The sequence below is a fragment of the Lissotriton helveticus genome, chromosome 11, assembly GCF_964261635.1.
Source record: "Lissotriton helveticus chromosome 11, aLisHel1.1, whole genome shotgun sequence".
NCBI lineage: Eukaryota > Metazoa > Chordata > Amphibia > Caudata > Salamandridae > Lissotriton > Lissotriton helveticus.
The window spans coordinates 859443222-859463854 of record NC_136072.1 but is presented as its reverse complement, the minus strand read 5'-3'; the positions used below and the strand labels follow the sequence as shown (position 1 = coordinate 859463854).

At 46.7% G+C, this 20633-nt stretch overlaps 1 protein-coding gene across 4 annotated transcripts in view; it reads right to left on the bottom strand.

Moving 5' to 3' along the window:
- Positions 1 to 20633, bottom strand: part of TAOK3 (TAO kinase 3) — a 1265547-nt gene that overhangs the window by 1150453 nt on the left and 94461 nt on the right. For 3 of the 4 annotated variants that reach the window (XM_078667094.1, XM_078667097.1, XM_078667098.1), the window contains exon 2: positions 15551 to 15663. The gene's annotated coding sequence lies outside the window, so the exon portion shown is untranslated. Of the gene's footprint in view, positions 1 to 15478; positions 15664 to 20633 lie in introns of all 4 variants that reach the window. The other variant, XM_078667095.1, reaches the window with a different exon arrangement.

Sequence of the window (20633 nt, the reverse complement as noted above, 5' to 3'; positions counted from 1 at the left end):
AGAATGGGCCCAGCCCGGCCTACTCTGGCCTACGAGGGCCTCAGAGGGCCCGCCCTTTGCCCGGGCTTCGCTCCCGCGCGCTCCCGCGCAGCGTGAATCGATGGATTAAATGGGCCTAAGACTGGAATAAGCTGGGCGGGGCGGTCAGGGAGAGCGGGCCAGGTGACAGGCCGGAGGATTGCCGGGACTCCTGGGAAAGCGAGTCCCGGTTCCTTCGCTCGCAGCCCTGTCTCTCGCTCTCACGCCCAGCTGGCTCCTGTGACTCCTGGGCTCCGGTGGCGGCAACAGCGCAGCGGGACCCGCGAAGCAGGTTCCGCAAGTAGTAAAATAACCTCCCAGCGGCAACAGGAACAAAGTACAACAAACGACCCCAATGTCAATGGAGGGCGGGGATTTTTAAAAAGGTGAGCTGGGCGGGGCGGTCAGGGAGAGCGGGCCAGGTGACAGGCCGGAGGATTGCCGGGACTCCTGGGAAAGCGAGTCCCGGTTCCTTCGCTCGCAGCCCTGTCTCTCGCTCTCACGCCCAGCTGGCTCCTGTGACTCCTGGGCTCCGGTGGCGGCAACAGCGCAGCGGGACCCGCGAAGCGGGTTCCGCAAGTAGTAAAATAACCTCCCAGCGGCAACAGGAACAAAGTACAACAAACGACCCCAATGTCAATGGAGGGCGGGGATTTTTAAAAAGGTGAGCTGGGCGGGGCGGTCAGGGAGAGCGGGCCAGGTGACAGGCCGGAGGATTGCCGGGACTCCTGGGAAAGCGAGTCCCGGTTCCTTCGCTCGCAGCCCTGTCTCTCGCTCTCACGCCCAGCTGGCTCCTGTGACTCCTGGGCTCCGGTGGCGGCAACAGCGCAGCGGGACCCGCGAAGCGGGTTCCGCAAGTAGTAAAATAACCTCCCAGCGGCAACAGGAACAAAGTACAACAAACGACTATACTATTCTGACCTGGTCTGTGACTTTGCCATTGCTCATATTTAGAGAGGTATTTCTCATTCCAAATGGTACTTCTGCTAATTACCAGCAATAAGCTAAGTAATAGACAATCAATGCAAATGCGTAACAGTACTGACAGACCTATTCAGTGCTCTCCTGCACTGAAGCAATCAGATTGGCATGGGCTTTGGTTGCTATTACAAGCCCTTTGAGACGTGCTCATTTACAGGATCTCCTCTATTAAGAAACCTCTAGTTCTAAAGCATCATTCTCAGTTCCCTTCAAGCGGTGAGTGTACTACAAGAGAAAGACAAGCCTATGCTCCATAATTCAGCTTTGACCTAGCTTTGCAGCCTTTCTCCAGACCCCATGATGGGTATTATTAGTGAGGCGTCAAGTGGCTTGCCCTGCATCCTACAGATGAGTGACATCCCACCAGTAGGAAGCCATAGGACTCACTTTTGACAATTGTTTGAATTATTTGTAAACACGAGGAAATCTGCCAGCAAGTGAGGATCCAATTTTCTTCACTCCACAGTAAATTGCCATCTCTGCAATGAAATGCCCAGGCAGACCTGATCTCTACCGCTAGTTCAAATATGTTTTGGAACAAAACAGTTTTAAGAGCAGATGTCGCACAAAATAATGACTCCACGAGACCACAAGTCTCTGCGTTTGGCCACGGAGCACTCAACAACAGATTATTTTAGATATAAATATCTCAATTTACCCAAGGAGACACCTGAGGGGAGCTGACAGGGCAGCATCTGCTGAGACCAACTACTACCTCCTGCCATGGCTTGGCCAGAATGTGAAGCCGGTAAAGTGTGCTTTAACCCGTGGACATTTATGTCTAAGGGAAGTCACCTCGTCCAAGTTTTACAATCCATCATACGCCGACTGAAATATATGAAACAGTGCACGGCAACAGTATTAGAATTAGGTATCATACAGCTCAAAAACAGGTACAAACTGGTAAGTGCAGGATCACATGAACACAGAACTTGTGTACTGATTTTTATCTATCCACTTTAGAGTTACTAAACCCCCACTTCCCCCTCTTGATGGGATGTTGAAATACGATACAAATATCCCTAAAAGCATCAATAGAAGAGTGCACAAAAGAATATGCTAAACAAGCATTGGCAAAGCCAATAGGCTGACAGTCATTTAGATTTGTCAATGCATGTTTTGTCATGGCTTTTATAAAACTATCTTGTTGGGGGAGCTGCTGGGCCTTCGCCAACATAAAAATAGGTCTACAAAAGCAAAAACAATGTTGCTCTCAAAAAGAACACATTGCCAAATTAGTCTGTGGCACTGAAGGGTACCACTTTGTGTGTGGACGTATTGCTTGAGAAAGTCCAGAGAGCGATCACTCACAGTGAATTCAGTCAAAAGCCTTAGTGGGCTTGCCCTCTGACCCTTTCTGTATTCTTTAGTTGGCAGAAGGAACATGTAAATGACCCCGGCTGATGGAGGAAAATCTATCAATCTCTCTCTTCTCGCTTAAAAAAGGTCCTCTGAGTGACTAAAAACCAGTGTAATTTTACCATCAGAGGTTTAATATGCCACTATCTAGGCTGGCGCCAGACAAGCCTAGCTGCCTGATTTGAACCAGCTGCAGCCTCTGACACAGTCTCTTTGGAAGTCCCAGACACAGAGAACATAGCTAGGGCAATTATAATCTGAATGATAGCCTTGAGAATTAAAAATTTCTGAATTTTTGAAAAATGTCCACAGCTGGAAAAAGCAAGACGTAGTCATTGCGCTTATCTGAGGCTTCATGGAAAGTTCCTGATCAACAAGAATCATAAGACTTTTGACCGCTTTTTAATAAATAGGAGCACTCGCCTCCAATGGGCAAAAGGAAGGGCTCCAACTGTGCAGTTTATTTTTAATCACCACAATTTCAGTTTTATCAGAGTTCATCTTCACCTGATGACAATTCATTCAATCATGGACGTATAACATAGTGCTCTGAAAAAACTCTGTAGATTCCGTCGAGCCAACAGTGTTGAAGAGCAACTGCATGTCATTGGGGTGGTGGTATATTTTCACCCCTCGCCTCTGTAGGGTACGAACCAGCGGGAGGCTATAGAGGTTAAGTAGATGGAGGGGGTAGAGAAGAGCCCTGTCTTAATTCACAATTAAGCATGACCTTAGATAAGCAAAAAGGAGCATGACGGACCAATTGAGAGCTAAGAAGAAAGAAATTCATCCAATCTAATGCTGATCTCTGCAGACCGGTGGCCTTTATACACTCAATTAGAATATCAGGTTGTACCGTGCAAAAAGCATCCGATAAATACAAAAGGACTAATGTCTGGGCCAATCCTTTGTCTGCTTCTTCTCTCATATTATCACCTATAGAGAGTAGAACAGTTTCTGTAGAGTGAGCGGAAAGAAGCCAGGTGGGAAACAAGAAAGGCAGAGTCCTCTAAGAAGGAGCAGCAAAGTTGGGCAATGTTTGCCTCTAGTATCTTGGATAAACAAGGGAGTAGGGAGATGGGATAGAAATTCATCATGAAAGAGAGATCTTCACAAACTTGTTTTTGAAGTGGGATGACTACCTCCACCTTAAAAGTATGAGGGAAAAGGCCCTGAATTAAAGATAAGTTGAGTAGGGAGATCACTAGATCAGGAAATTGTGAAAAATATTTTTGGGGATCGGAGAGTGGCAAATATCTTTAGGGGATCAGGATTTTGCCTTAATCATCAGTTTCAAAAAGCAATCTTTGGTAATGGCAGGAAAATCCGTGAGGTTTATAGAGTTCATATCTTCCAAGAAAATGGAACTGGTTAAAGACCTAAGAAGAATACTACCTTTTATCATCATCATTTTAATCAATGAAGAAGAAAAAAAAAAAAAGAGTCCAGATTGTCACAAAGTTTGAGTATGGACCACGGAGCATTTAAGGGATCTGGGTAGGAAAATACAGTCAACAGCATCAAATATTTCTTTGGTTTTGTATTCAGAATTCAATGTTTTTTGAAAAGTAGGCAGATTTTACCTCCCAGATTGATTTCTCATAGGCCTTTATCCGCAGGGTAAAGCTATCCTTTTTTGTCAGTTGTATATGCTTTTCGTCATTTCCGCATGGACTGGAATAACTTAAGCTTAGCTTTCTTTAAGTCTTCTGTGTAACATTTTGATGCTCCATGGCGGCAGATTCAGTTTGTTTTACGCCTCGGGGGGTGCATTTTGCTGGCTCCTCTAAAACAGTCAGTTATTGTCTCTTCCAGATTATCTAGACTCTCGCTGTGAGTAGGCAGCGACCATGCCAAAACATTACAGAACTAGTCTAGATTAACATTTTTTTTTAATTAATTTATTTATTTTGTGTTTTATAGAGCGCAAACTTGATCCGTTAGGGTATCAGAGCACTTTACTTAGTCAAAGAGTTGTACAAAAGCCATAGAATCACGAGAATACAAGGGGGATGGAAGGAACACAAGGTACAGTTAGCATTACAGTTGCTGAGGACACAGGAGGGACGGAAGGATACAAGGTACATGGGAGGCCCTTGAGACAGAGTATAGTTACTTTTAGCGACCAGACCTGATCTAATATGTGGCCTGCAATGTGTTGCTGTAGATACCTGTTGAACAAAGTTCAGACTATTAAAGGGAGTAAGTGAGGTCTGAAGAGGTGGGTCACTGTTTTTCTCATTGGCCCAAAGAATGAAATCTCCAAAGAGTAATATTTTTGCAAAGTCAATAACTAGAGCAATAAGAAATCCACAAAGAGTAGGGAAAAGGCATGTGCCCCAGGGTTTGTACATAGAGGATGCATATTAAGGAAACATCAAGCTATATTTCTCATAAGGAGCTTAAACATTTCCAAAATTCAAGCAACTCAATTGTCCATCATCCATTGGCTGTAGTTACAGAAGGTGCAACATCAGCGCAACATTCAAATTCGCACAGCATGCACTGCAAAAGCAGCAACAATATGGGTGTCTCTCACTAAATAGGTGCCGCATGGCAGTAGCAACACAATGGCCTCACACCTCAACAGGAAAGACAGTAAGGACAGCTGTAGCCCACATTAAGAGCAATCAGCAGTGGAAGCTTCCAACACAGAAAATAAACAACAAAACGGCCAGGTTACTTACCTTCGGCAACGCCTTATCTGGTAGAAACGTGATCTAGCCACAGATTCCTTACCTTTGAACTTCCAGGCGTCAGGTTGGATCCAAAAGATTTCTCTCAGCAGTACTCCTGCATGCCTGTAGGTGACGTCGGTCGACGTCGTCGTCATGTTAGTCATCACTGTGATGTCCGCTTTGTCAATATCACCACTACTCCGGTGTGCGGACGTCAGTACTTTTCACGTCTTTCCAAGCCAGAAGGGCGCAGCCATGAAGTGACTGACAATGTTGTGTTTAAAATTAAACTAGGGCCCTGAAGGGAAACAGCATTGACACTAAAAGACAATTCCACAGTGTGGGCGGGTCAGTCAGGAATCTGCTGCTAGATCATGTCTCTATCAGATAAGGCGTTACCGAAGGTAAGTAACTTGTCTATCTGACAGACATATATCCGCAGATTCCTTACCTTTGAACAGATACCTACGCAATACCTTCCATGGAGGTGGGACTGTGGAAAAGCTTTAAACCAGGAAATCTTGCAAGACAGAGCGGCCAAACAGGCCTTCCCTGCAAATCCAGGCAATAGTGTCTGGCAAACGTGTGCAGAGATGCCCATGTGGCCGCTTGGCAGATATCAGAAATAGGAACACCACTCGAGGGCTGTGGTGGCTGCTTTCACCCTGGTGGAATGGGCACTAAAGCCTTCGGGAGGCTGCTTCTGTGGCAAGAAATAACATATTTTGATGCAGAGCATAACCCAGCATGATTTGGACCTCTTTTGGACAGCTCGCCCCTTCTTTGCTCCCACATATCCTATAAAAAGTTGGGTTATTCAACCGGAACTCTTTTGTGCGATCAAGGTAGAAAGAACACTATTTGGGTACAGACGGTGGAGACGCTCCTCTTCTATGCAAGGATACAAAGTTGCATAGAAGGTAGGAAAAGTAAAGCACTGTCCCAGATGGAAGGGACTTGCAACCTTTGGCAAAAAGGACACCCTAGTTCTCAGTACCACTGTGTCCGGGATGACTGTCAGGTAAGGAGGCTGTAGTTCGCTTACCCTCCTGGCAGAGGTAATTACCACCAAAAAAACTGTTGTGATAGTGAACAACTGTAGAGGACAGTTGTACATCGGCTCAAACGGTGCGCACACCAAGAAAGTAAGGACACTATTAAGGTCAAATTGTGCCATAATAAAAAGAAGGCGGAAACAAGTAGGTTAACCCCTTCACAAATCTCACCAGAGGGGACTTAAAAGGTGAAGGCTGATCTGCCAGCCGACGAAAAGCAGAGAGGGTCAATAGGTAGCCCTTCAAGGTGCCCAAAGAAGAGCCCTGCTAGGCCAAGGAGAGAATAAACAGAAGAATATCCACCAGAGATTCAGATCGGTGAGATTTCCTCTATGCTGTGCCCAATGGAATTTCTTTTTTTTTTTTTTTTTTTTTTTTAAAGACCTTTTCTTGATAGAAATCGCAATTACAACACAGCGCTGAGCCCAAGGTTCGCGAATACAGTACAGTGCAATACAGAAAAGCGAAGGATCCGGTCCAGGAGTACAGAGGTCTAATTTTAAAGGTTTGCGTTCCGAAGGATAGACAAGAACAGGATAACATATCACAACAGGGTGATTCCGGCCTGTAATAATCAGGATAGCCAATTGCATAATACAACAAAAACGCCAGAGTCGCGCGCATCACGTAGAAAAATGTCTAAACCCAGAAAAGAGGAAAAAGAAAAAGAATAGAAGGCCCATAGAACAAAAAATAAGAACAAAACCCCCCCCCATCCACCCCCCACCCTGCACCTCTGCAGCTGGCTACGGCCTTCCCCCCCCCTAGCAGCGTGCCTGTCGCCCACTAAAAGGAGTCCCGAAATGTAGAGAGTACAGAAAGAAACCTAATCTATATTCCCATGAAAGGAAAAGCGGGGAGGAGTCCACCACCCGTCCCCCGGCTCCACCCTCCCGCAAAGCCAACAGCACTAAACATGACATCCGGCGGCATCAAGCATTACAAACAGGAGAAGTTGGATACACAAAAGCAGCCCACATCGCAAGCAAGGATAGCGATCCACATCCCACATGTCTGGCCCCAGCATCACCCTCCCACGGATCAATAAGGACGTAGAGTCCGGTGTCAAAAACCATTACCAGCAGAGCAAGTCACTAGGCACGAAGCCGGCACAGTGCACAGTCAACGAAATCAGCACATCACATATCTGGCTCGGTCAGCAACGAGAAACCCATCAGTCAATAACAGGAAGCGTTCATCCCTGTCCGGTTTTTTCACGTGCACCACAGTTTACCAAAGTGTCCCAAAAAAATGCGAACATCAATCCAAAAATGGCAAGCCGGTACAACCACCCAATCATGGCAGCTACGCTCAAACCCAGTGATCCCTTCCCGGGCAAAGAATGAACCATCCCCACGTCACAATGCGGAGCCGAGCCAGGAGGGAAAATGCCAACATCCGACAACACCCGAGGCGACCCCCAGGCAATGGGGAGTACGGCTCGGGGCAAAGATACCCGTCGCGATTCCATTCCAAGGTCCTCACAGCGCCCCAGGCATGCGACATCCGCAGCATTGAATTTTGTGAGGTCCGGAGATTCAGATCCGCCATTTTGAAATAGGGCAGCCATCTTGATGGAGACGGACGAGGAACAAGAACAGTCGAAATGTACCTGCGAGTCAGCCATTTTCAATCTTCCCAGTGCACACACGATACCATCCACCTTGTCGATCAGGGTTTGAGCAGAGTGCACCAGAACGTGACGGAGGGAGAGAATAGCAGCCAGAAGATCGCCATATCCTAAATCTCCACTACTCTCCCCTTCGAGTGCGTCCCCTTGTACTACAATTCCGCCACCACACTGCAGCACAGACCTCCCCAGGCTGCGCTCCAGCATGGCCGTCATTTGCATGGGGGTAGACACTCCGAAACAGGTCAGGGCACTAAAAGTAGAAAGCCAGAGTTCCACGCACTATAATGCCGACAAACAATGCCAATATGCTGCCACAAGCTGAAGACCCATAGTAACGCCGTCTTGTAAAATGTAGCGGGAGCGGAAATCCGGGAGCCTCCCGTTGATTGCGGAGCTCCACGAAAGCCGTTTCTCGGCAGCCAGCAAAGAGGGCACTCGTCGCCGTGCAGTTGCCCCAAACCAAGCGCCAGGCACGATCCGACCCGTACCTGTAGTACAGCGGGGCGTGCGTGTAGAAATTCGGCTGCCTCGCACTAAGAAGGATCTGACCGGCTCACAGCGATCGCTGGCATCCCGGGTTGCGCACTGAGCGGCCGGCCTCACCATCCACTCGAGGCCCCGGTATGAGAAATGCTGCGGGCCGCATAATGCGATCAGTCATTTCTCCCGTTAGGGAGAACGGTACAGCATCAGGATTGCTCCACAGGTCGCCGGACGTCATCATCTTCAACAATCCGCCAGGGCGGGCCAGGATAGACGGCAGGATAGTTGCAAAGGAGGTGATGATCCTCGGAGCCGAGGGACTGAGCGTCCTACCCGGACGCCATCTTGGCTCCTCCCCCGCTCAATGGAATTTCAAGTCCCATTGCAGAGCCCACATGCGCCACTGTGCATTGTCCACCAGCAGGATGCTGGAGGACATGAAGCCCAACAGCCTCAGAGTCATTCTCACTGAAATCCAGTATAGAGGCTGAAACATCGCTATCATTGCTTGAATATCCTGGCCATTGGGAGGATAGGACCCAAACTGCACCTTGTCCAGGGCTGCCCCAATAAAAGGGAGCGTCTGAGAGGGAGACCGATGTGACTTCGGCACGTTGATAGTGAAACCCAGAGCATGCAGGAGGTTCGCTGTAGACTGGGGGTGGGAGACAACTGCTTGGAAGGAGCCTGCATTCAACAACCAGTCACTGAGATAGGGAAAGACTGGAACCCCTGATCTCCGCAGATGGGCTGCGACCACGACCACCACCATCACCTTTGTGAACACCCTAGGGGCCCTGTTGAGGCCAAAGGGGAGTACCGCAAGCTGAAAGTGCTTGTGTCCCACCGTAAACCACAGGTAGTGATGATGGGCAAGCAGGAAGGAAGGACATTTGAAAATAGGCATTTTGCAAATCCAGCACTGTCATCCAGTCTCCCGGGTCCAGGGCAGACAGGACATGAACTAGGGTGAGCATCTTGAACTTCTCCTTTTTGAAGAAGGTGTTGAGGGTTCTGGGGCCGAGGATAGGAAAAAGGCCTTGTCCTTCCTTGGAACCATAAAATAGTGGAAACAACCACCACAGCCTATTTCTGGCCCGGGAACCCTCTCTATAACTCCTTTAGCCAAGAGAGTTTTGACTTTCTCGCGTTCAATGGAGGCTTAGATGGAGGGGGAGTCTCAAAGGGGAGGGAGTAGCCACTTCGAACAATTTGCAACACCCACCGGTCCGAGGTGATGTTTCGCCAGTGGTAGAGATGATATTGTATTCTGCCACCAACTGGTCATGAATTATCCTGGGGGATCAGATTAGGAAGGTGTTGCAGTGGTGGAGGGGGATCGTGGCTTCTGGTCTCCCGACCCACAGGGTCGGTGTGAATCACATCCACAGCACCGGAGAGGTTGCTAAACTTGCGGGGCCCCAGGCTAGAATAGGGTTGGCGCGGTTGGTAGCCCCTTCCGTAGCAATGAAAGGAGGGAAAAGCAGACCGGAATGTTGTGATAAGACCAAAGGACTTGGCCGAATCCTGCGAGTCCTTGAAACACTCAAAGGCGGCATCTGGGTTGTCCCCGAAGAGATGGGAACAATCAAAGGGCAAGTACACAAGGTTAACTTGGACATCCCCCGAAAAACCAGATGTTCTCAGCAAAGACGTAGCAACGTACAGCCACTGTCATGGAAATTGCTCTGCCCAGCGAGTCTGTCAAGTCCAAGCCACTTCAGATGGTGAACTTTGAGCTATTTCAGACTGGAGAGATGCAGCAGAGACCCTGGGCAGCACCTGTGCAAGTGTGTCACATATCTACCCAAAGCTTTCTAGTCTCTTGAATTCCCTGTCCGGAGGTGCCGAAAGGAATGCACCACAGGAAATGGAAGCTTAAACCACCAAGCTTTGTGGGGGTGGGGTGGGAGGTGAGGAAAGCTGGGTCGCCCGGTCCAGGGCTATGGCGGCGGGCAATCACCCTATTCACAGGAGCCCCTGTGCTGGATTTGGAGCCGGTGCCCAGAAGGACATCCGTTAAGGCCTCATTGAAGGCCAGCAAGGGTTCCAAGATGGAGACACCAGGCTGCAGGACCTCTGTCAAGACATTAGTCTTGACTGACACCCTAGGGAGCTGCAGGTCCAAGACCTCTGCAGCCTTATGCACAACCATAGCAAATTATGCCCCCTCCACCATAGTATCACTCAGTTCCTCAAACCAGTCCATGTCTTGTGGTTGCTGGATTTCTAAGTGATCCTGCTCCCCTTCCAAACCTCCTTATCCATTCCTAGCCCTTCAGTCTAGGGCAGGGTGAACAGCATGCAGCCGTACGGCTCAGTCGGCGCTGGTCTCAGAGTCGGAGGCCGCCCGACCGGCTCAGTGTCGTGGGAATAAGGATTGGGGAGGCGCTGCAGGTGCATGCGAGGACCTAGTCAGTGGATGCGGCCCCAGGGAATGTAGGTGTGGGGTGTGCACGGCACCAATACGGACCGGGGAATGGGTCCAGTTGAGTTCAGTGAGCCTAAACTTTATTTTTCCATCTTATCCCTATGGGAAGCTATGCTTGTAAAATGTTACAAAGCATTCCCCATTCTGTCCTATGGAGCAAGATAGCCTTTCAATAGTGAAAAACGAAAATTGAAGTATTTTACTATCAGGACATGTCACACACACCAGTACATGCCCTACCTTTCACATACACTGTGCCCTGCCCACAGGGGTACCTTGGGCCTACCTTAGGGGTGACTGACAAGTAAGAAAAGGTAAGATTAGGGCCTGGCAAGTGGGTGCACTTGCCAAGTCGATATGGCAGTGAACAACTGCGCACAGACACTGCAGTGGCAGGTTTGGGTTACCGTTTCAGAACTACTCATGTGGGTGGCACAATCAGTGCTGCAGGCCCACTAGTAATATTTGATTTACCAGCCCCGGCACACTCATTGAACTTTACTAGGCACTGACCTGTAAACCAAATATGCCAATCTGGGAGAACCAATCAAAATAACAATTTACACAGAGAGCATATGCACTTTAACACTGATCAGCAGTGGTAAAGTGCCCAGAGTCCTAAAACCAACAACAACAGGTCCAGAAAAAAATCGGAGTAAGAAGCAAAAAGTTTGTGGATAGCCCTTCAAAAATGACAGAGTCCAACACAACCTGTTACAGATCGTCTCCAACAGCAGAGCAACAAAAATCGAGCAATTGAAATGGAAGTAAGGCCATCACGATCAACTTTCTACCACATCTGAACCACCGTTCCAGTAGAGATCACAAGGAAGTGGACTGTTCAAATCTAAACATCCCCATTTCAAGTTATTTTACAACATTGGAAAGTCCTCAACACTAATGAGCCCATTCAGAGCTGGTGAGGTCTTCCACTACTCTAAGGAAAAGAGAACAAAAACATTGCATCCCACACTAATTGGTTGAGCCGGATAGTTCATACAATCACTTACTACAACCGTACAGTTGGTCCAGGGGGTAAACCAATAAAATGTCTTTCTGTTATGGACTGTTGGGCTGGGTTTCCGGTCTGCTGTTGTGGTTTCCATGTGTTTGTCTAACTACCTGATCCCTGTTGTGGCGATGTGGTAACTGACTGACTTCCCTGAGACAGTGTGTAGGATGCATTTGGGTCTCCTTTGGCTTGGTTTTGTGGATGGAGGTTTTGCAGGGACTGGTCCAGGGTTATCGACCTCTTCTTGTAGTATGCATTTAGCTGGCATCAGTTGGCCTTGTGGCCCATTTGGTGGCAACAGTAACATTCTCTAAGGTCTGGCTGCTACCAACAGTTATGATTAGGTTAAAACCCTCTGGTGTTTGGAGGTGGAGGCCCCATTAAAACTGGTGCCATTTGGACATTGAAGCCAATGTGGCCCCCTCAAGGGTGGTCTTTTTCAACTTGTGTTGGACCAACTTAGTGGTGTGTCTCTGTGTTTGCTCTGGTTTTTCCCCATCCTTTTCTGGTTACTTTTGTAATAGTTCAATATGTGAGCTTCTACCGCCAGGGTTTGGTGTCTAACTGCACTACACTGTCCAAACGTCTCGGCATTTAGATAGCCAGACCATTTTTAAAGATATTATAAAAGAATTCAAATTGCGGGCCTAAATCAGTCCATTGCTTTCCTTCCTCTTGTCGCCATTGGTCCCCCATTGGAACCAGAAACTCAGTTATGGTCTCCCCAGGTTTCATACAGCCATGAACCGTCCTACATCAGGACGATCCGGGAACATTTGCCTCATGGCTGTTCATATTTGGTGCCTGTACAAATTGAATGTGGCCCCATCATGCTCAGTGTTTGTTAGCGTGACTGTTGGGATGCGAGTTCAGGCAAACACTGTTAGTTTGCTCTCTGATGTAGCTACTTAGCAGACTTTTAACATCTCCTGTCGCTAGATCTCCTCTTGCGGTGTTCTTTTCAAAACATAAGATCTATTTCATACATACATCCAGCAAGGGCAGCAATTTGGTCATTAGCACTTCTTTGTCCATCTGAGGCCAGGGCACATAGTTGGTCCCCGACGTGCCCTTCTGTAGTAGTGGGTACATTTTGGCTTGAGGGAGCCTTACTCGTCTTTCTCTAACAGAGTTCCCATCTTCTTAGACAATCCTACATGAAGGGGAAGTTCCACTTGCGATCTCCCCCTTCGTGCCAGGTGCAATCTTCCGCAACAGCCATGTCCTCTGGTTCGAACAACCCCTCTTCCGGCCCGGGTCTGTCATACGGGCCCTTTGCCTTGGTCCAGCGGGCTAGCAGGAGGCAAAATGACAGTGCGAAGATCTTGCCTTCTTCTGATGCCACGATCTCCCATGAGGCCAGTGTATCTGTCCTACACGTTTGTAAGGAGCAGCGGACGTCTTAGTCGCTGCTCCTCTCCTGCGCCCGCAGAGGTGCCATCTTACTTCTCCTAAGTCTTAGTTTAGTCTGCACTAGGCTACCTTGGTCTCTAATTTCCTGGTCAGCCTCTCTCCTGCACTGACGATCAGGTGAGGCTTGAGTGCCAACCGGAAGCCTTTCCTCTAGTTCTTCCTTGCATTCTTCCCGAACGGGCGGTTTCGGTCTCGGTCTCTCTCTTTCTCTCTTTTGAATTCACGCCTTTCCTCTAAATCCCACCTAGATTGCCTCCTTCTCTTGGAGCAATACTGTGTTCTTTTCGGTCGGAACTTGCCTTCAAAATCGCTTCCTGTAGTTTCTTCGGCTACCTGAACAAACCCTGGGGCTTCAACTTCGTCATCTGATCCCGGAAGAGTAGGATACTGTTAATCACCCCCAGAAGTTGTATGATTGCCCAGAACCACTATAAATCTCCCAGTCACTCAGGTGTCATCAATTGACCCGGTGGGAGTTCTACGTGTTGCTGGGGTTCGACAGGCTGCACGCAACAGATGGGAGGGGGGGGTCAAACTTTGGGCAGCTCTAGCACTAGAAGGTGGTGCTGGGATTGCCCGGGTCTGCTGATCGGTTACATTTTCAAGCCTGGATCCAACGGTTCATTGTCTGGTAGGGGACCCTTTGGTTCCGTCATACAACGGGTTGGTGTATACTAATGTAGGAATAGCAGGCATCGGGGAGAGCACGTGCATATGGCGGAGGAGTTGCAGACGCTTTGCTTATAATCTGTGGGATAAGACTGTCAGTCTGGGACTCTTCGAAGATGGTCAACAACTCTAATAGCTCTTTTCACCTGTCCTTTTTCTGTCCTTCGTATTTGGTTCGTATGTGTTCAATTATGTTGAAATTGAAGGTTTCCTCCTTTTGCATGGGAAATGTGTGTACCTTAGTGTGAGCGTGCCATTCATGGCAATACTTGTCAAGTGTTTTAGCCTGTGTGGAACCAGGCCTGCATGTGTTCTAGAGGAGACTTCATGATAAGCTGGGTACTTTAAGGGTCAGATGCATTCTAGTTTTTCTGGTTTTAGGTCATTTTTAAGTTGTACTCTGGTCGTGGGAAAATATCTCTCAGATTGAAACCGTTCCATAATGTCCGAATTGCACCCCGTTTCAGGCCCAGGGGTTCAACCTTCCATCAGTGTCATGCCCAGCTGTTCAAAAGAACAGTACCTCTCACTTTTTTCAGATGCCATCAGAGTCCAGAAATCAGTAACACTGAGAAAACCCTTTAGAATAAAATATAAGACCGAGGTGTCGGGCCTATATCACACCCAGGGCCCATGTGTACCAACTGTAACAGGCCCAGCCATCCAAGTGGAGACCCTGAATCATACCCAGGGACAAGCATAACTTCTGTATCACGCGCAGCAGTCCAAGTGATAACCAATTTCACCCTTCCTAGCGTGCAGACCATCGAAAAATTGTCACCTCTGTGGAAACAACAAACACTTCAATTTAAGCAGGGTCTAAGGGAATATTTAAAGACATAGCGTGGATATACTCCCGATGAAAGATGGATACAAAACACTACAACCACGGCTCTAAATAATCGAATAAAAACATAAGAGACTTGAAAAAGCGTGATCACTGACCTCTCTAACAGACTGTGAAAGAACAGAAACAAGAAGAAAGAAATTCTCTTGAACCAATTTTTGGAAGTCCTTCTCAAAAGGACGGCTTCCCATCACTCATCAATAGTGACATGTTTCATCATCTGGGTCTTCTCCTAGTGTCACACTCGTGACTCTAAGGGCTGCAACCCTTTCAAAAGTAAAGGGGAGCTCACGGATGTTTTAATCAAGAGCTGTTCATTGCGCACTCAATATAACGCGCTTTCCTAGTGGACCTACAGATATGAGCAATTATTCTGTGTGGGAATGAAAAGTGAAGTGCAGAAAATATTAGAAAAAGTGTACTAAAATTGAGCAGTGAGAGAAAAACTTTTATTAATATCTCTCAATGCTCAAACCTAAAAACAGTACAATAGACAGTTTTCAACAAATAACTGTCTCAATGGATACAGGGGTCAACATGTTTCAGCAATTGAGGAAAAATTCTATCCTCTGCCTTCTTCAGGACCACAACAAAATGGCTAATGCAAATGTGAATTCAATAAGAACAGGTCGGAACCAATACAACCTTATCACCTCACATCAGGAATGTGCAACGTGTCCTCTGCAAGTGACGGAATGCTAATTGCTTCTGTAGCAAAAAATAAATAAAATACTATTCATAGTGGAAACACCTTGTGACTGACTACTGAGTTCAGGCACATAAATATTTAACATGCCAGATTTCTGTCAGTGGTTGGGCACTCCGGTTAAATTTTCGCACTTGTTTCTAGTTTGCATATGCCAAATGCCGGGTACTATGGATTAGGTGTGGTTTCTTACCCTCTGACGGCGGCTTCAGGATAGACCCCGCGGATTCAGTATAACTTCCAATAAAATGCGGCGTCTGCTCACCTTTCTTGCTGCTCAGATGTGAGGCAGGGTCGTTTTCCTTCAGCTGCAGTCTGTTCAGAGGTAGCAATCTCTCCTATTTGGCTCGCCAAAATGTTGTTAAAATTTGAATTTACCTTGAAAAAACAAAAAGGACAAGAGGCATTTAGCAAAACAGAAACAGATGGTTTAAATAAACACTTCGGCAAGGTGCACAGTTACAGAAGCGGGTCTGAGGACTGTCTCAAAGTACAATCAATCTGAGCGAGTCTTTATACAGGTTTTGGGTATCATAAAAATACTTCGGGTGACCCTGGTTTGATAAAAGAATGAAGGTCTGGTCTATGGAGTCGTAAATAAGGCCCCTGATACCAAATGTAAGTGGGCCTTGACCTTGCCAGTTTGGGCCAGGGGGTAACATGTCTAGATGTCAGACATGAGGGGTGGGTGATCGCTGCGTGTGCGGTGTCTTGACTGGCTATGTGTTCCTAACTTTGTGTGGAATCTGACTTTATGATATTTTAGGAATGAGAGCACAGCTCCAGCCATGTGTGCTTTATTGGGGCCGATTTACTTGGACCATTGTGGTGTCACTGCTCTTAGCTGGGGGCATAGACAGAGTTTCCTGTTTGCGCGTATTTCTGCCAGCTAAGTGCCACCCCACCAGTAATGTGTCAATCAGTAACCTCAGGCCTATGTCGCAGAGCCTGCCTGACCACGTATTTCTGAGTCGGGGTTGACGGACAGTTCATGACAGGCGAGTTTGTTGAACAGTGATGAGATTTTGCTCGTATATGCAAGTGTATCAGTATAAACATTGGGATTGATTTTATCTTTATTAACAATGGATACATAGAAAGCCCTGTACCTCAGTAATTCATCATATTTACTAAGTTGAATAAATAAAGGATCAAACTTTATTGGACATCCACTCCATGCTCTGGAAAGATTCCAAAATCTGGGTTAAATAGTGTATCTGGTCCAGCACTTTCAAAAATCCCACATTAACAACTAACTAGTCTCATCAGTTCGACGAGTCTTTACTGTAGTTCAGGCATGGTGAGTTTCCTCAAATGTCTCAATATGACAGCGCAGTGTCAGCCATCAATGGCCATGGTTGAATAACCCGGCCACATCAGTCATACTTTGTAACACCAGCAGTACAAGGTGCCCAACTGACATGTGTGGGCAGAGGACAGTTATTCCAGAACTCATTAAAAAAATTCGAAACACCCGGGCAGGGCCACAAAGGGTGGTGTAAACTCAAGTGCTGATCAGTAAACCTCTAACAGTTTAAGAGGGGGAGCAGGTCTTCTTTGTGCATTCTACCAGGAGTCCAAAACCAATTGTTCAGTATTTTATGAACATTTTAAGCATGTCTCTTAATGCGAAAATTGATATCCACTCATCTTCAGGGATATCAGTGCCAAGCACCTATTGCCTTGAAATAGCTAGGTATAGTTTGTTATCCTAGCCTATCTATGCCCAAAACAGGATCCCAATGTCTGCAAATTATTTTATGATAGCCAATTCAAACAGCCCAATTAATGGGGTCCCAGTTTCACACTCCGGCGGTAGAATAGTTGCAGCAGTGACAAATCTGCTCTTAACCTACTCAAACTGAACTAATAGGGAGGGAAACGACTTTAGAGTTCCGTCCTTGAGAAGATGATCTAATGTAAGAATCTCCCTTGCTATCATTTGTTATCAGGATATCATTTTGCAATCAATAAGAATGGCAGAGTTGTAACTTATGGGAGCCGGGTGATTGATTTTGACCTACTTATGAATCATGTTACATGAATGCACATATGTTTGAAAAATCGGGCTATGAAGGCCATAGGAGTTTGTGCCACCATCATCTTAACCCCAGGTACCATTCACTACAAAGAGAGAATATAAGTGACCATTTAAATAGTTCATTACTTGACTTAGCCATTATGGGTTACATACCTCTAACCATGCCTTCAAGCCCCCTACTAATGAACACCTTGACGTTTTCAAACTTTCTGCATCTAATTCATTCCAAAAACTCCCAAGGCTGTCTCTGAGCATCATGAAAGAAACAGATATAGCCTAACATTTACTTCAAATAAACTTATACCTAGAAAATACCAAGAAGGATTAAAGAGACATCAGCACCGAAAGAAATGTTTAGGGATGTAATGGGCAAGTGATATGTAATTTGCATAGATGAACGTTTTCACTGAGCTCATGGCTGTGGGAATGGCCTCTATTTCAGAAGAGCACATCACAATTTAAAGTGATTAAGAAGAGAAGGTAGTCCAGACAGGTCCCTCTCAACACTCAGATCAGTCTTACGATTAAGCTACTGCAATTGAACTGTGCCATAGGACGGTCATAAAGCCATCCGACTTCAGAAATAAAGTTCGGGTCGTTTCTCCTAAATTCTAAAAAAGTAGACGCATTCAAAGAGTTTGAATGATTGTTTCACGTCAAGGATACCGCTAAAACCTCATCTTGGAAGTCCTTGGCTTCCTTCGGCAGACGCAACAGCATTCTCCAGCAAGTCCGGGACTGGCCTCGAACAAAGCCCATTTGCTAAGTGTATCATATGCCTTGCACTAAAATGGCCTCCCCAGGTAGCCATTGTGTGGAATATCTAAGCAAAAGACTCTGAATCTTCATTTTTCAACTACTATTGACATATGTGTGAAATGAGGGTCTCCACTTTCAGTAGGCTATATCTAGAGGATTGCCAAAGGGCTTTTGGGGGGGGGATCTCAGGCCAGTGTCAAATTACCACTGAATCTTGGGAGTGGTCTGTAATGCCTCCTTCTGGTATGATACATAACCGTAATTTGAAAAAAGCGAATCCTGAATCAGAAAGCAAACATGGAGGATTAACCTTGGAACAGAAATTGCAGTCATTATCTTGAGGATGTGTTAGAAGACATACATTTTGAACACCAGGATCCTCCAAAATATCAAGCTAGTGAAGAATATAAAAGGGGGATACTGCTGTGATAGTAAAAAAGGATAACTATTAAGCAAGACATGCATGTGATTCTTAAGGCTATCAATCGATCAATAGACTCTGGTAAATATTTCTTAATCAAACACCAGTCATCATGACCATTGAATTCGTCCAAGACACCCAATAACTTATTATTAAATTATGCAATGTTATGCATAATTATAAAGTTAATAATTACACACTGAACACATGGTATTTGCCTATGCAACCAGATGCTCTGCCCTATGATTATGTACACCCGGGAGAATTTACTGTGCTGCACAATCTCATGCAGAGTCAAACAGAAGTCTATCAACAGCTACTCAACATTGTCTGCAGGCTGAAGCAATATTTGATACTAGGAAGAAGTTGTTAAGCTAGAGACACTAGAAAACTGAGTTATTTCATGTTGAAAAGGAAGCGGGCACGTTTGGCCCACAGGCCATCGACATCCCCACAGGAAATAAAAGAGAAACCCACCCTGGAGGTAGGAATTGATGGCTTACTATTTGGAAAGGGAGCCTAGTCATAATGTACAAGTTATCTCCACTACCAAGAAGATCCATTAGCAAACCTAAATAGGATCTACCCGATTATCCTATGAAAAATAAACCTATTCAGAGGCGCCTGCTGTACAAAATGGCAAGTACACCCTGAAAAACACAGAAATTCTGTAAAATGACATCAGCAATCCTTCTCCAGTTGTGTAACAACTGCAAGAACGCTGTTAGCAATACGCCTAGCTCGAGAAGCTCTGGAGATCTGATTACTTACCTTTCATCTAAAATCCTAACCTCTACATGGCTCTCAGAAAAGAACAGTTATTTTTTAACACAATCTCACAAACATTTCACAACATTCAAACACTTGAAAGAGCATCTTCTAGTAAAGTACCTGGAATAAACACTTGCTGATCATAGCCTAACACAGAATAATTCGTTAATTTCCCTCCACAAAAAACATTCTTAAAAATATTGATTTGTGGGGAGCGCTAGAGGGCGTGCACGCAAGATTGCCACACTAGTGTGAGGCTCTGGCGGCCCGGGATCAACAATCCGGCATAATCCAGGGGCTCGGACTCACCAAGTCCAGAAAATTGAAACAGGAGATTGAAGAGGTCACGAAGATGTAACTTGGAGGAACTCACACCTCATCAGTGCGGAGTAAACAGCCGGAATTTCTTTTTCCCCAGAGGTGAGGCGGCACGGCCTGCAAAGGACAACGCAACTGCGGAACCGGGCGATACCCCATGATAGGGGCCCACTGCACAAGCCTCTACCGTTCGCACCGCAAGTAGGGAGAGTGCCGAAAGGGTGGAGACCCCCCCGCAAGACAAGCCAATGAAAACGCCTGCTTTTATACGCCCGGAGGGGGCGACAAAACCAAGGATGCTCCGTAGAGGATCTCGGCCCTCATGCATGCAGAGCGGTGGGCTAGGGATCGCCTGCTGCAGCATCAAAGCAACTCGGCATGCCGAACTACACAGATTAGAGGGACCGGCTGAGACTCAAATCCATGGAGCAGTGCTTGACCAGAGCAACGTGCAGGTTCCCCCCTCTGCACTGCACAGAAGGTGAGAATCATCCCGGGAGATGTCGGCCCCATCCATAGAGACAATTGCAGCGGATTCCATACCACAATACGGACTGGCATATGCGACACAAGCGGTTCTCAGGATAAGCAGAAGTAGAAGAGTTGGCCTGGGCAGGCGCTTATATCAACCGGGGGAGCACTAAGACCTCTGACAGCGAGAAACTGTTGAGGCGAGGGAATATATGTGATCCAAAAGACTGGACCTGGATGGGAGCTGCCCTCTGAAATGCTATTAAGAGTATGTTAAACACAAGTCTGATATGGGGCCAGCAATAGCAAATTAATTACCTGCCCCATACTGTGGAATAAGAGACCTGGGTCTGGTGCGAGTCCCGGGCCTATGCATGAACAGCCCCCTGCTTATAACCATAGCCATGTTGCCTGCTAAGACGGCGGTGCGCCGCGAGACCAGACTGTAGGCAAAGCTGAAACGCACCCAATAAGCCTCCTCTCCTGCAGCTAACAGCATAGTGAAGACTACTCTGGTATCGATCAGCCAGTGTGGATGGGCAAATAGATCAGCTACAAAACCTGCGA